We start from the raw sequence: 17,132 nt of genomic DNA on the forward strand, positions 1-17,132 counted from the left end.
TTTATCGCTTACTTCCGGTTTTCATTTCTTCGCTATTACCTACGCCGAGGAAATTTATCGCGTTGATTCGGGTAAGCCGGATATTCCGTTGACGCGGTTATATTACGGTTACTTTTGACCCTCAAGGTCGTCAGAGATGCCGGATCGAGATTTATGTGAAAACAAGGTGAGAGAGATGAAAGTAAAACGATTGAGAAGTTATCGGAAAATATACGAAAACCGACGAGGAAGACGACCGACGAGGGGGGCCCGATTAATACGTACGAACCGTTGTTCGCCGGAAGAAAACAAGAAGAAGAAGTAATCTATTCGACGGAGAAAAAGACCGAGTAGTTTCTGGTACGCATACGTAGAGGTATACGGGGTGACTTCCTCCCCGGTGCACGCTCCTCGCACACGACCTCCACGTTTCAAGCACGCTTCCTTCTTTACTTCCTCGCTTCTTTTCTTTCCGTATTCCGATACATAGTCGAGTGCTTAGGGAAGTAAAGGGGCGAGTACGGGGAAGGAAAGAAAGAGAGAGAGAGAGAGAGAGAAGGGAAGGGAAAGGAAAGGAAAGGAAAGGAAAGGAAAGGACGGGGTAAGGCGAGCTGACGGTGGAGGAGAAGTGACGGCGGGTGAGGGAAGAAGACGGCGGGACTCGAAGGCGAACTGAGGACAGGTGGCGACGAAACCAGGGAACCTCCGTGCCACCGAGTTCTCACGCGCGAATCTCCAGCTGCCACCAGCGCGCTAGCTACCAGCCATCAGCCACGCACACGTATGCACGCGCCCTTGTAACGCACGGCACACGAAAAGCACGAATCGAGAGACTCGAGACTCGAGACTCACGGACTCCTCACGGACTCGCCGCCTTCGGTGCACCCACCGGTTGGATCACCCGACAGATGCCGGCGTGGGGTGGGTCAGGAATCCAAATACGAGTTGCGGAACGCCGGGTACACCCCTCGCTTGACCGCCTTCGCATTTCTATACACCCCCACGCCCCGCACCCCTTTTGGCCGCCATTGTTTCGTTTGCAGAGAATCGGAATAGCCCGATGCATTAACGTGACGCACTTCGCTCGCGCCATCTTCTCAAAATTTTGAGCAAACAATCGTTCTCGAAATGCGACTCGAAGAATGAAAATCTCTCGATTGTTTCGACGAGATGTATACGTATGAGCTGCGCGATGACCGGGCGAATCGGAGTACTAAAACGAGCGAGTAACCTTGACCAAGATACCGGTGTGTACGGTGGTATTCAATGAACGTTGGAGGAGCAAAGGAAACTCGTTTGGCAATCGACCAAAAATGGTGAGAGTTAAAATCACGCGTCGAGATTAATCTCCGCTGTTATTACGGTGTTCGGGCACTCGGCGAACCGCTAACGAATCTTCGAAAGTTCGGTGTCGCATCACGCGACCGCCTTATTCCGAGACCGAATTATGAACCGGAGGCGCGAGATAAATATTCAAAATTACATATCAATTTCGAAGGAGAATCATCGAACGGATTCGCGATCTCTTCGCGAAGTACACGTAGGTACAGTTATATCCGTCTCAATTCTCCCGAATCCGGACATTTTTTCAAACCGATTACCCATCGGATACGACAGATCCCGATGATCGTCATCGAGTCGATGGACTCGGCAGTTTGCGAGTAGCTTTCGCCCATTGTGTAAAAGTGACAGGTAATCCGAAACTGGTTCGAATGTGAAAATGATTCCCGATCCACCACAAAAATCGGCATCGTTTTACCGAAAGTTAGAAGCGCAAAAAACGATAACCAAAAAAAAAAAAAGGAAGGTAGATAAAAAACGAAATCATTATCCGTTCGTTGTCATATCTCGGGAAAGTCGCAGAGCGCGTTCGCCGCAAGCTCGTCCTCGTTGACCTTTTGGAAGCTCGCGATACGCGTACCGGTTAATCCGTCTTTGCGATGTACGCGTTTCGAGCCTCCCTTCTTTTTTTTTTTTTTTTCTCTCATATCCTTCCTCTCTCCGACCGCTTGTACATCAACCGCACGAGTTTTCTCGTCCTCGTCGCACGCGTTCCCTGTTCGAAGTCTCTCCCCCCCCCCCCCCCATCTCCCGAACCTCCGGATCCCTCTCACTTCTTCGAGGCTCACTTCTAGCACAAGCTCGAGCGGGCGCCGCCTCTCCCTCTTTTTCTCTCTCGGTTTGCCTCGTCTTTCTCTCCCTTTTATTCCCTTCCCTTTTCTCATCTTGCCGGGAGTTTAACTTGTGCCGCGCATGCGTCGGTAGCTACCGTACGTGTAGGCCGCGTGCTATAAGCGAGCCCTTGTTGGGCTTGCGTACAAAAGTATATGTATATACCCTTCGTAGTAACACAAGCGAGGAGCCCTTGGCGCACACATTTGTAAAAAAGTTTTCCCCACACAGGTGATCGGCCCGTGTTTCGCGCGCGTATACGTGGCGTTCATAGGGTCCAGCGTGCGCCCGTTGCGATTGTGTGGGTCGTTCTCGCCGAACGCCCACCTAAACGCAACACCCTACGCGTGTAAATACCTTCGTAGGGTTCTAGGTATGGGTATGGCGCATGTCGTAGGGCTTTCTCTGTCTCTTCTCGTGCCGATGCGCAGGCGCGACGATCGGCTATATAAGCGTTACGAACAACGTGGAGAATCCACATTCGATAACTACCACCGAAAGATACCCGTGCAACGGGGATTTCGCTCGCTAAACACGATCGAAAGATATTTTCTGACAGATCTATCGGAGAGAACCGTACGCTCCTCAGAGATCTGATCGATTTCCGATAAATTTTCTTCGTCTCATCGGCCGTTTCCGCCCGCACCGATACCGATTCGGGGAGACGGTGATCTTCGAGGAGAAACGTTGACTCATCGATCGGATCGAGGCCGGTTCGACGCGAGGCGAGGGAAGAAAGAGAAAAATAAAGAAACGCGGTTCGGATCATTGACAGCGGTTCGAAGATGTGTACCGAAGTAACCGACACCACGAAAAAAGTGCGCCGCTGCTCCACGGTCATCCCTTCGCCGAGGCGCACCGCCAAGAGTGTCCTGATCAAGCTGAAGAGCTGGTTGCGAAAAAAAACCGATCACCGCCTAGCGATCGAGCGACAGAACATCGGCAACGAGAACAAGTTGAACTTGGAGTCTAAGATGGCCTACACGGTGGAAGAGTTGAAAGACATCGTCGACGATAATTTGGCGAACGAAATCCGTGAGATGGAATCGCGAACGGCGTAGTAAAATCTAACAACCGAACGAAGGAAGAAGGAGAAAGGAATCAAAAAAAGGAGTAACCAAACCTGAAATGTGATATCAACAGCTTTACTATTACATACTCACATACCTGTAAATCGATGATGATTGGAGAAGGAGGGAAAACAATGCTGGAGAAGAAGACGGAAGAATCGTCGAGCAGATATTTTACACGTATATTATTTGACACCCAACAAAATGGAGAAGGAATTATTCGATCACTACATGGTTTGTTTTCGAGATTACTTTTCATTCCGTTTACTTAATTTCGTTTATTTAGTTATCAATTGTTTTTTTTTTTTTTCTTTCGCAATTTAACTTTTATTTCATTTCACTGTTTTTGCCTGATTTCGAAGTAAGTTTCCGTAGTTGAGTGATTCGATTATCGACTTCTGGTTAGAGAGCTTTAATCTGGATAGTGTAAAGAGTGGATTGTAATTTCGACGATCCACTCGATCAGCGAATAGATATATTTAGATACAATTGACATAGCGTTTTGTTTTAGAGTTTAATTTTAGTTATTCATAACTAGTTTAAGACATAGAAATAAGCACCTGCAATATTGCTCAAGCTTTAACTGCGTTTTTCATTATTTCATTAATCAAGTAAGCTGAACACTTGCGGTTAAGCATGCATCGTGACTGTGATAATAGTTTGTAAAATTTTCTTCTGAATTAGACCTTTTTTTTTTTTGTTTATTTTTCTTCATTTTGTTCGATGATAAGATCGATCAGTTGGATTTTAAACGTTAGGGAAAAAAAAAAATTATAATAAATAACGCGAAGATACAAAATTGTATCTTTCGTCAACAAGGCCGCCCAGTGCATATTGTATAAATATGAAAATCTGTGATCTAACTATAAATGATACGAGTACGCAGCGGGAAAATTAGTTTTCCCTGAACGCGATAGATTTTTTGAAACTGTGATGATAGATTATAACAATAACTTATGAATACAATATATTCGAGAATATAATGTGATATTAGAATGTAAGAGCTACTCTGCTTCAACGTGATAAAAAAAAGCTTTAAAAAAATATTCAGTGAGAGAAATTTTGAAGAAATTTCTAATATCGTCTTCCGAAATGATACTATACTGTGATACTAACGATATAGAAACTGAAAGAATTACGAAAAATATTATATCAAGATAGATTACAAGATATAACTTTAAGAAACTGTGATATTAGGCTATCAAATATTGTATTAGAATTTTAAGGATTTTTAGAATAGTGAAAAACTTGGCTCGACGTTGCTTTGTGATAACTAGATAATCAATCGTCTGAATCGAAGCCTCTCGCGGCTTAATCAGATCGATGATATTTACTCAATCATATTATCGATATCGAATTGAATTCACTTCTCAAAAAAAAAAAACACAAAAAACACAAAAAAAAAACAATTATCTAGAGGTAAAGAATAATTTTGTCTCGTTTCTATCGTTTGCTTTAAAATTTTCGATCGTTTAGGATTTTTTTGTTCCCTTCGTTTTCTTGTAATATTAATTCATTGCGCACTTTTTATATCTCTCCGATAATAATAGATTGCTAATTATTATGGGGATATTTTATAACGCACTTTAGCTTATCGTTTGATCGTTTGTTTCGTTTTTGTCTTTATTGTATCTCATGTAAATCCATTGTATCTTTCAGGTTGTCTCGTATTGTTCTTAATTTCGTTTGTCGTTAGTTTTTGGACAGCATGATCCAACTTTCCTATTATTGCGTGTGTTCTTCTCGTTTCATTATATGTGGTTCTCGATGATTTTTTTCTTGTTTTGTGATTATATAATAAATTGTGTGAAATCAAACTAACTGTAACTGTAATGTGTCAACCCCTCGCATCCCGATGTCCCGATATCCGATAATGCTCCATCACTTTTACAATGACTTCGCTCAACATCGGATACACCATTAAAATAGCCCGTTGTTGCAGCGTTGTCCCTTTTTTTACCCACTGCAAATTAGAAAACGAACTCAAAAGTTAACCGCAAAATTTGATCCATGTACGAACGAACTGTACCGGATCGAAATTTTAAGGGTACCCGCAATTTTTTTTTTTTCAAATTCCGCCTGTCTGTGTCACTTACGTGAAAAACGGACGCTGGTTATAAATAGAAATTTAATAACCGAGCCACAATTACGATTGCATACTGCGAATACTATGGTCATTAAACTAAGTGCGAGTAGACCAATAAAACTCGAGCAGAGCGAATGGAATGGCGTTTCATTAATGTAGGAAAACTATAATCTGTGTACGATTCTTTTTCGATTTGTCGCCCCTAGTTTCTTCCGTCTATTTCTTTCTTTTTTTTCCTACTATTTTATTTTCATCTCCACGAGATCTTCAGATTATCTTTCACACTAAAATAATAATTCAAGGATGAACTCATTTTTTGAACCTGTTATTCACCGTGTAGTGTTAATAAAAAAAAAATCAAGTCCTTAATCCCATTTTATGCCCCTCATAGAATACCGAGGATAGTCTAATCCAAAGGACAAAAAAAAAAAAACAAGAATGATTCCAATAATGACGATGATAAAACTACCGCTCTGTATGGTGAATGTAATAATTTCTTTACGACTAAGGACCGGCATACCATTACTATAATACGTTGTTCCATAAAAGTCCCATAAATTTCCCTACTTTTTTCCCGCCGATAACTGGCACCATCTGGTATAAAATTTTTCAACCATGAAAGGACCCTGAGTTCAGGCCCTTTCCGGTAGGTGTCAACTCCGGAAAATAATCCCTTCGAACATAAGGGCCCCATAATAATCTATGGGGTGATATCCCCGTTCCTCTGTGATTTTTCAAAAAAAAATACGAAGCCAGTGCCAAACGACGAAAGATTTTAAAATTTTTCAACCCGCTCAATGAGGATTTATTTTACTTTGCGCATACGGTAGTTCGGCAAACGGAAGACAAAAATCTCGTCGGTTTCATCGGCTCATTTCTCGTTTCGTTTTTTATCCTGCTTTCTTTTTTTTTTTTTTTTTTTCGGGAATGAAAAAATGTATTCCGGATCAGATTACAGCCATTAACGGTTATTATATGGGTAGCCAGATACCCGAATGCCTTTATTGTGCCCTGCAATTCAATTCAATTTTTCCATTTAGATTATCAGCCTGATCTTCACCTATCCATCCAGACCAACACTATGTAACCAGACTTTTTAGACGTGAGGATCCCCACGTATTAGTACGTTCCCTATAGCTGCAATCCGATACGACCATAGAGCCCCCCGTATCTCGCCCTTAAAAATCTTACGCCACACAAAAGATCGCTATTTCTTTGTGGACGATAATCTTAGACCAAAGTGGCAAAGTATTAGGTTACGTTTTCAAAACGTTTGAAAATATTGTTAAATATTTGGCACGTCCTTTTTCGAGAGAGAATTTCTTGGGGCGGAAATAAGTCGAAAGCAAATCGAATCCTGCAGTTTTTTTCATTCAATTTTTTCTCCGCTTTTTTCAACGTCTTCGCTCACTGATTCAATTCGCTTATTCGTTCCTCCGGTTTTCCATATTAAACGCAACACACCGCTAGACCGGATAGCTCAATATCGCCGTCATTTTTTATCGCTTTTTCCAAGTCTTTTTCTCCCTCAGAGCCAGACGCGATCTACCGTTGATATTCACATACGAATAAAGTAGAATACGGTTTTCTTCATTTTTTTTTATAATATCCGAGCGAATCCTTTCTAGCTCTTTTCAACCCTTGGAAAGGTCGTAGTTTTCCCGCCCCCGATCTGCCGCGCCGTTAAAAGTTGAAAGCGTCGAATCACGATCGCCAATTTATAACAACCTCTTAGAAATCACGGGAGAAATATAATGCGGCTTGTTTAAAAAGTGAAGCCCCATCTGCCTCTCGGAGGTGCTAGAAACGATGCGATGGAACGAACGGTTTCCTCGCAGCTATAATAAATATCAAAAAGCTCGAGGCACTTTGCCAAGAATTTACAAACGCCTTGCAAAGCGCCGTTCTGACGCTACACAAAACCAAATCACAATTATACCGAATTCGGGATACCCAAAAGTCGCTTTCATCCTCCTCGCGTCTAGCTGCACTCTTAAATACATGTATGCGCGGTAGTCACTTAAATTTCTAAAGGACTTTAAAACCGTCTCTTATGGAACGATTTCAAAGTTATTTCAACTTATTTGCCACAATGACTTCGTCGTCTAGGAAACCATGTATTGTCAGTCAGGTTCGGTACCCCTCAATGGCGTGAGGGTAAAAATTTTCAAATCTGCTGGCAAGGAGAAAATGAGGGAAAAAATCACCGATATAACTGCTCGAAAACTGAATGAGAGAGAGAGACGGTAAAAAATCAAAATCGGGTTGGAATCTCAAAAATCAAGATGAAGATGAATCAGTCGAATAAACCGAAGCAAATTTGATTCCTACTTTTTCTTTCCTTCCTACTTTCTGGGAGATTTTTCTACGCCCTTGGGTCACGGTAGTTTCTGACAATGGGCCAAGAGACCAGGATATTCAGTGAGCCGTCCAACGACAATATTATATGGAGACAAATTTCTTAAAAATTTACCTTTTTGACTGTTGAAAGGGACAATTATTGTATTATTTGACGTCGTTTTAGGCTAAGAGCCAACAGCTCTGGCTGCAGCAGCTCCACGCCTCGAATCACACGGAGAATGAATATTTCGCGGGTAGAATGCTGGAGAAATAATAACAATAATAATCGAGGCAATAATGCCCAAAGGAACGGAGTTTAATGTATTTTTGAAAAAATAAAAATAGTCGACGGGAAGGAATTCGGATACTTATATAGTTTACCTGGCCGTCAAACGTTTCTGGAAAAGTAGAAATTCCTCGGAATTTCGAAAAGATATATTCTAAGGGCTGCTGCCAGGTGCTCGTCGAGTTAGTGGTGTCGATGATGGACATATTAAGTCAATTTCGTACGTCAAAGTTCCTCAAAAATACCTGCTGCCCGTCGAAAAACCCGAAACATAACTCGGCGAGGCCAGATGCGGGAGAGCAATGGGATCTCTCTCTCTCTCTCTCAACCGATTATGGATTCGCCTCTAAACGCGACTTTTAAGAATATAAACTACCTCTTCCTAGAAAAACCCTGCGGCCACAGTCGATCAACGCTTTCCAATACCGTACACACCGCTTCGTTTTTCCATACTACCTTAGATATTATTGAAAACTGTACAACCGTTCGATTTACTCACCCAATTGTGCGTCGTACCAATCGGCCGGGGAGCACCTGCATGTATGAAGTATTTCTGCAACAGAAATCAACCGTAGGTCAGTCTCTTCCGATTCGAGACGAACGAGCTTTCGCCATCTTCGAAACGATCGCTTGTGAAAAGAAAAAAAACAAAAAGAATCGCCTGACGTTGTACGCGAATGAAAATTACGATGAAAAGCTCGTCGAGTTTCGCGTGACTAGGGTAACCGAAGAGATCAGCGACGCTAAGAAAACTTGGAATAAAACGCTTAGAAAAACAGTGTTCAATGTATGTTATTTTTTTGTTTGCTCCCGGACCGGTGGAGCGATCCTCGCTCATTTTTGGTCCCCGATATATTCATTGGATCGATGGATCAACAATCGGTAGACCGAACAGTTTTTAGAGCTCTTTAGGGCACTCCTTGGCCTTTATTCTCGCGGAGCGATACTCGGGCATAGAGATCTTACGGGGCAATCCTAACAACTACACACAGTGTCAGTCGAGGCAGTGATGCAGTTCGGAGGTTGGGCGAAGCTGCGGAACCCCGTAATCCTACACACCATCGAATTCGTCTTTTGGTAGACCGTTGCAATATATGGGTGTACTGTGTGGATGGGGTGCCCACCAAAAGCTTTTGAAGGAGTCGCGGCTATTGTGAACAGTTGAACACGTGCACGGGCTAAAATCGTAAATCTAACTAAAAGGAAACCCATAGAAAGCCCACGGGACTCTGATGGCGATCTTACGAGGGCTCAGAAACCTATACTAAGTGGATAATGGGACACTGGTTCGCATTGGTGCATTCGGTCGGCAATTTCCAAATATCCTCCACCGCCTTTCGAAGGTTCGTAAAATCGAAAAGAAATCACGGTCACTCGCCACGCCAATGGGTGCCTTTTTTTTCAGGGACCGTAAAGAAAACGAAAGAAAAAAAAAAAAAGAAGGAAACTTGGCCAATAGGCAATATCCATCCCATTGTCGAATACACGACCCATTGTGCGGGGGAATTATAGAAATATTTGTATCTTCGCGCACCCACAGATTCTCGCCGAAAACTTCAAGAGACAGAAGAAGATTCGGGCATCGCAGCCGGGTGAAGAGCTTCTTTACTTATTATTATTGTTATTATTATTATCGAGGATATTTCACAACGAGATCACCCCATGCGTCCCTAGGTTTCTTTGCTTCCGACACTCCGTCACACACTCGAACCGTTGCGTCAATCCTCTCGGATATTTTACTCCTCGGGGCGGCAATTAGGAAACGCCGTCGATCGTTCTATTCGTTGGAAAATTTTCTTCGCTATATTTTTTTTTTTATTTGTCAGGGTGTCTTTTGACCGGGTCTGAAATTTCAAGTTCGGAGACGTGGGGCGTTTTTTTCTCTCTCACTTATCGCTGTTTCCGAATCGGAGCGCACAATGAAGAGGTCTGTTGGGCGATATGTTATTTCTGGATATAAAGTAGCGTGCACGCGGTTGAAACGGCGCAATTCTCGTACGTCGTTACTCGACTTTTTGCTATCGCGGTTAGTCCGGCTGTTTTTACGACCAACGTTCCGAATATATATTCGTTCGAACGAGCGACGGACTTCTCTCCGCTTGTGGCTAACGGACTCTCGTTAACTCTGAACAGACTTTCAGACCTCGCGACGACCATACGCGATTTTGCGATATATTATGCAGCGAGTCTCGCGCAACGCGTCGTCGACACGTGCAGGTCTTCCTATCTGTTATTCAAATCACTTCGTCTGCCGAATCGTATAAACAAAACGAAAAAAAAAATAATTAGAGAGAGTAATCTCCGTACGCGTGTAACCGATATAATTCCGAGTCTCGACCGCGTGGTGTTCGGAGGATATAAACATATTTTGTCCGAAAGAAGGGGGCGTGAACCGAAGTTTGACAACCACCGTGCAAGTTGCGTGGTACACGGGAGCGTCGACGAGCCCCACGTGGTACGAACAAGTGGCGGCGATGCGCACGTTAAGAACCTCGACTAATAATTTGCGTTTCGAGTGACCGTTTCCGTTTTTTTCAATTTTCACAAGAATACACTCGCCGCTAATTGGAAACTGAGTCGTTAGCCTATTTCCGGTATCCGAAATTGTTGCGCTGCAATTAATCAATGGAGAGAGAGAAGAAAGAAAAAAAAAACAAACACCTGTAGATCTCGCATGTGATTTACGGAGTACTTTTGATTCTATTTTTTTTTTCCTTCTCATTTTTTTTCCGCTCCCCTCGTTCGGGTACCGAGCGCGTCGATTCCTCCACCATTTCCGAATGGAGTATTAAGTGCGCAACGAAATAGTATAATCAAACTCGAGCTCGAAAGCGTACGGATACGTTGTGAAGCGGCAAGAGCGCAAGAGATGTCGAGGCGTCCCGTAATAAGTGTCCGGGGAATACTTTATGAATTTTAGGCCCACTCACGTCTATTAATAGATAATCTCTTCCAGGGCACGGTCGTAAAAAATTTTGGAGGATCTGCGGCCGCGGCGAGCAGGCGGGAGGTGAGGGGAAAAGGGGGAGGGAGGAGGGAGGAGGGAAGGGGCCGACAAAAACCGCTGACCACGTGCAGGCGAACACGTGACGTCGTGAGAACCCGGTCCCGGTGTAAAAAAAAAAGGCCCTGAAGATTAAATTAGGCCCATCGCGTCATAATCATGAGATTAAAATAGATCTTCCCCTGAATCTTGTCCCTTACATGGTTCACTCCCATTTTTCCTTCGTAGTTTTTTTTTTTTTCCGCCTCTTCCCCAATCTTTTTTCGAGTATATTTTTTTTTTTGTTTTTTTTTCTTTTTCTCCTCTTTTACAAAGCCCCCCCAACTTCACCTAATCGTCGACCGGGACGACTTGTTCACAGGTGTAGAACAGCCACGAATATATGAAAGGGTGAAAGCCTACGGTCCTCCCAAATGTTGGGGGGGGAAAGAAGGAGGGATCTCGAAATTCCGAGAATTCGGAGAATTATTTTATCACGTGCGCGATACGTCGGGGTTCGAATCGACGGAGCGTGCGTCGTGTGAAAGAGAAAAATTAGAAGGCTCGAAGCCGTGAAAGTTGTAGGGGGTAGGTGGTGGTGTACGAGTGTACATAACCGCGGGTTTCGCTATAAATTTTCACGATGATTTCAGGTAAACGCAGGTGTTTCGTTGCTCAGCGAGGAACGAGCGTGTTTTGACAAAGGGGTTGGCGGGTTCGCCTCGCCGGGGTTTCCCCTCGCTTAATAAACCCCCCCCCCCCGAATATAACCACGAAACGTGATATTTTTACCTGCGCCTGATTGCAACTCGATATATAAGGTTAAGGTAAAGGTTTCTTCCAATTTGAGATTTTTATTGCCACGAAATACGATATCGCCATGGAATTCATTGATTCCGTTCGTTCTCTTAAGGGACTTCGATTTTCAACCTGTGCAGTGCCGTATAGATGGTAAAAGGGAGCTCGAATTTCCCGATCCCTATTCCCCGCATTCTTAAACCGCCTTATACTCGGTGCATGCTCCGAACCCCCCCTTATTTCACCTCGCTCCCGAAACCCCGCAAAAAATTCCGACGTTCAATAATATCTGACCGATAGTTTCCAAGTGACGAATTACGCGACTCGAAAAAATCACGCCTCGAATCGTGAAAGCGATAAGACTGAGAATTTTTCGAGCTCATCGGGAACCGTTGCTGCTCGGTGTTTGAGAATTTGGCATTTTTTTTTCTTTTGTACGCGAGTAACGCAACCATTTCAAGTTACAACTCAAATTACTATAATTTTTCATCCCTTAATCCTCTTGGGGAGATGAAAGAGGGGGGAGGCTGAGATGAGGGACATCCATCGAATAATGGTGCGTAGGAGGTTGTCGGACAGGAAGTGCTCAGAATACTTTTTCCTTTTGTTACCGAGCGGAGTTTCGTTCGGTCGTACGGTCCGTTGGTCCAGCAGTATACACGCTTCGGAAATCTTGCGAATCTGTGTATACACTGGCTCCAGCATCCGGTTTCATCTTTCGCGATGCCCCGTCGCCGGTTTTGTGTTCCCCTCGAGAGACGCGAGGCAAAAAAAAAAGGGAAGGAATAAGGGAGAAAGCGTTCGACCATTCCCTCCTCGGATTAATTCCCTCGATTTCCAATAGCGGAGAGTTTGGTTCTTTCATTTATGTATATACAATTCCCGTTCATATTGTAAAGCGAAAAGCGATTCATTAGGATCGAGAACTACCGAGTGATATTCGTGTCGCGCGGTTGGAGACGTTCCCCTTCGAATGAAAACTGAAAAGATCAGCTGCGCGGTGAGCGATCTGAAAGGGAGACGGAGAAAACGGTGAAATCGCGCACGGCACAAGTCAAGGCTGGTATAAACTACCCCGGGATCTCCCCCCTTCCGTTTCAGTTTTCGAATTCGTTTTCGGCAAAAATCGCGCTACTCGCAGTTCGCAGCGGGGGTCAATTTTCCCCGGGCACTTTACCCTCGGGGAATCCGCTAAATAGATTTTCTGGTCCTACACATGTTCGCGAGTGAAAATAGTTGTCAGCTAGGCTGCACCCCTGTTTTCACAAAAGACGCCCAGTTAGGCACCGTAACGGAGCGCAGAGTGAGTCTTGGCCGAAATCCCGACAATGGTTACAACGAGGGTCACGAATACGCTGGCCCCCCTCGGGCCCATGTTTGCTTGTGTTTGCCCGGGCTCGTGGAAAATCTATCGACGATGGTGGCTCAACAGATCGCTCCGAAACCATTGTGGATCCCCAGCCCCGTTGTTATGGTTACCCGAGCTTTGGGCCCAGTCTTGTCTGGTTTCGGGTCTTGCGAGGGTGTGAGGGGGTGCAAGGAGGAGGCGAGGAGGAGGCGAGGACTCCCTCTCATTGTAAATGGAAAACCGGCGAAGAAGCTGCGGGGGAATTCTTTTCCAACGGTGACAATTTATTTCGCTTCATCGATGACTTTGCAGCAACCTTTAAACGACGTCTCTCGAAAAAGAAAACGTCAGAATACGCGATCGTTAATCTCATTCGCCGTTATGTTATACTTTATAAGGGACGTAAAAGCGACCGATGCCGGAAGTCCGTGAAAACGAGTAAAAATTCAAATTTTATTGCTCGATTAATTTTTGTACATTGGATGAAACAATACGACGTTCGTATACCTTCGACGAGATCGGGATGCTGGGTAATTCGTTTTCACAAAGCCCTTCTCAAGGGAGATGTCGGGAGTGTAAAAGTATCACCTTGGAAATGACACGACTGGCGCATCGACGCCTTACGACGCCTTGCGACGCCCCCCGACGCCCCCATGACGCCCATAGAATCTAAGAGGGTAAACCGAGCGTGGTATAGAAAGCGGGGTGGGTGAAATCGTTCCGTCAATAGCTGTACGGGGCCAGTGAGTAACCAGAATAAGCGAGAGGCACACAGCTACGCTATTGGACGTATCGAGAACCGCGTAGACCGTAAGGATCTCTCGGGAAGTCAAAAGATTTTTTTTCTCTTCGATATTCTTCTCGCTTCTTTTCGTCCCTCGCGACTGAAGAACTCCAATACCATATTACGCTCACGGTACAGGACGCAGACCTCGGAGTGCGGATTTACAATGGAAAGACACCCGGAGATTTTTAAAGCTACGAATTTGAAACCCCCGGGGAGGCTGGACCCTCACAAAGATGTCTTCGGTGACGAAAATATTTAGCAACAATTCGAAATCACGCATTGTGGAGGCGGCGCGGTATTGCGGGGACAGAAATGCCGCCTGTGAAGACGTCAACTCCGGTCGCCGTTCGTCCGTTTTCAAATCAAGAAAAATTTACCGTCATCCGAAAATTTACGAACGTTGCAGCTGCGACGAATCTAATCGAAAGCACCGTTATCGATCGATCCCCAAAAAACACTATCTCTCATTTTATTTCACCTTAAATCTCAGAACCGCGATACACGTATGAAAAGAAAAGATAAACCAGAGCCGAGGTCTTGTGGAAAACAGTGAAAAAAAATTTCATCGCGAGCATCCGAAGCATTTCAGATATGCGATTTAAGCCCCCTTGCGGTGCCACTCGGCTCGTTATATCTACCGTCGTAATTTCCAAGCACCCCACGGAGAGAGAGTGTCACTTTCAGCGCCTAGATAATCGCCTAATTCTCGCCGGGTCAAAGAGCCCCGCCTTAAGCGGCATCTTTTGATCGCGGATCTCCGAGAGTAGCTACTATGGTTAAAAAGAAGCGTCGAGGCGCCCGGCGCCGGTTACGCCCTTGAAAAATATCCAGGCGTAAAAATCTCACGGGGAAGTGATCCGCGCGTGAAGATCTCTCGACAGTCCGTCCGAGTCTACGGCAGAACTTTTGAAAAAAACAAGATTTTCAAGAGGCCGCGCGTCTCAAGAATGTCCAATTATTTTTGCCCCGACGCAATATCCAACCAACTTTCAACTCGGCAGCGATCGCAGAGATCTCTGCGGGGATCTTTTCCAGCTCCTTCGGGCGCAACGGACGGTCGCACAAACTCCGGAGTCTAATCCGAAAGTGAATCGATCGATACATCGGAGATGAAGTCACAAACGCCCGGCTCTGTCGGTTTCTGATCACCGCGCCATGGGTGTCAGGCGTCATTAAAATATCACGAGAGCGAGCGTTATCGTACGTTAATCCACCGCTCGCTGAATCTACCAATGAATCGTGATAAAAGGATATATTTAAGTACACCACTGTGATCCCGCTGCCAGGTATTGAAACGTCAGAAGCTTTAAATCGGTGGTATTGTCAGGAGAGCCTTTACAGCGCGGAGCGTGATCAAATTAAATTATTCCGGCCCATCCGATCGGCGCCGTTGTAAAACGAATCGATCGAATTTCTCACCGCTCTTTTGATAAGCTAATGCGAGAGCCTCGGGACTCGAAAAAAAATTCAAGTCCGACGTCGACTCGTACCGGGTTATTTATACTTCAATTTAAGAGTCCGTTTGAAAAAGAAAAAAAAAAAACAACCGTGCTACCTGAACTCCTGCTTTTCACTAGCCGTCTTTATTCTTTCCCTAATTAGCGGAGGGATAACTTCTAGATGAGCCCGCCCATTCTGGACTCGGTTCTTAAACTTCCGGTGGAAACTGTTCGAAAAGCACAGAAAATTAGCCTCAACTTTTCCGCGGCGTTTAGGGGGTAAGAAGGAGCCAGGTAATAGATCCGTAAATTGGGTTCGCTACGAGATTCTTCTGTACGGCGGAAGTGTGCAGGTGTTTCCTGCCACGCACTTCTCACTGAAATACAAGATTCTCTAAATCCTTGCGGGGCTCTGATTGGCCGTAATGAACTGGAATTGCCCGGAATTAGATGCCACTTAAGAGAGGGTAGAAATAAAGGATGAAAGAAACCAGAGAAAAAAAAAAAAAAAAAATACAAAAACCCTCAGCGGAAGCGCGAGTTAATTTCAAACGTCGGCATGAACACTGAAAAATCAAGGAGACCCTCACCTAATTAAGAGTCAGGCCGGTTGCGAAAACCTTACCGAGAGCGTACCGAAGAATTACAGTTAAAATTTAAGTGGATCGATAAACAAATGACGATAAAACGACGCGTCGATATTATCGCTAAATCTTACCTCGTTTCGTTATGTAGTTTCATGCCACCCGAAGCACTTCACCGCACAATTAATTGACAAACTCTACGACATCGGAAAACAGCAGCTGCCCGACGTTACGTTGAATTAATTCGCACCGAACTTACGGCAGCGCGGTTCATCACTGACTGAGGAATGAAAACAAGTTGACGCGGGTAAGTAAACAGGTGTAACTAGGCCAGAAATATCTACTCCGACACGCCATCGAACTCAACTTGTGTGTTTACTACGTATGTATGTACATACCTACTACCTCTACGTGTTTAAATTCTGATGCGGGCGCGTTATTGAAGGGTCAATCGATCAAAATAATAACAAAGATGAGGGTACGGATACGCACTGTGGTTTGGTTTCCACATCTACGTATAGGTTTCTTCTTTGCATTACGATGATAAACTTTTCATGCACCGTGAAAATTAACGTTCCTTTTTATAAAAAATACTTTATTATGATGAAACTAATCGTTAGGTCTTCATGTTTTCTGGTGTGATATTATGGGTATGTTTAATTCGTGAAAATTTTACAAATATTTCAGCCTTCCTTAAAACTTATCAGTAACGATGGATCCTGGAAATTTGCAAATCCAGGTTGTTGCGTGCTATTATCTCTCTGATATGATTTAAATCTTGCTCCAAAGCAGACGAAATGTGAATCTCCTGCAATTTTGGGAACTTGACGCTATCCGACACAATCAACTCGATCGTTATCGGGGTCAACTCAAATCCGAGAATGTGGAGTTTCGTCAATGACGACATCTCGCCGAATCGCAACACCGTGTGGACGGGCGGACCTTTGTAAACAAGAACGCACGAGTGCATCTTAGTAAACGCTGGCAGTACCAAAATTGCCGGATCCCGATGAAATTTAAGATTCAAGTTCAGACTCTTCAAGTTCGGGCATAATTGGAACAAGGTATTCAGGTCGTCTTGCGTCGTATGAAAAGGATGTCTCCAACCGGTTACCGTAAGACTACCAATACCTCTTCCAATGAATTTTAAAACTGGCTCAAGATCCACCCACGTAACGTTGGAGTCTTTGCTAAAATCCAGCTCACTGAGTCTGGCGAGAGATTTCAACGCGTGCAAACCTTCCGTATGCGGAGAAGATA

General features: G+C 44.3%; 1 protein-coding gene across 1 annotated transcript in view; it reads right to left on the reverse strand.

The window, feature by feature from the left end:
* LOC105684475 (tubulin monoglutamylase TTLL4-like) overlaps positions 1-16,159 on the reverse strand; it is a 54,746-nt gene extending 38,587 nt beyond the window's left edge. Inside the window, exons 1-2 of the mRNA XM_048654250.1 lie at positions 16,007-16,159; positions 8,433-8,486 (exon numbers count right to left, since the gene is read on the reverse strand). The gene's annotated coding sequence lies outside the window, so the exon portion shown is untranslated. The remainder of the gene's footprint in view (positions 1-8,432; positions 8,487-16,006) is intronic.
* Positions 16,160-17,132: the final 973 nt, after the last annotated feature.

The sequence above is a fragment of the Athalia rosae genome, chromosome 4 (assembly GCF_917208135.1).
Source record: "Athalia rosae chromosome 4, iyAthRosa1.1, whole genome shotgun sequence".
Lineage (NCBI taxonomy): Eukaryota > Metazoa > Arthropoda > Insecta > Hymenoptera > Athaliidae > Athalia > Athalia rosae.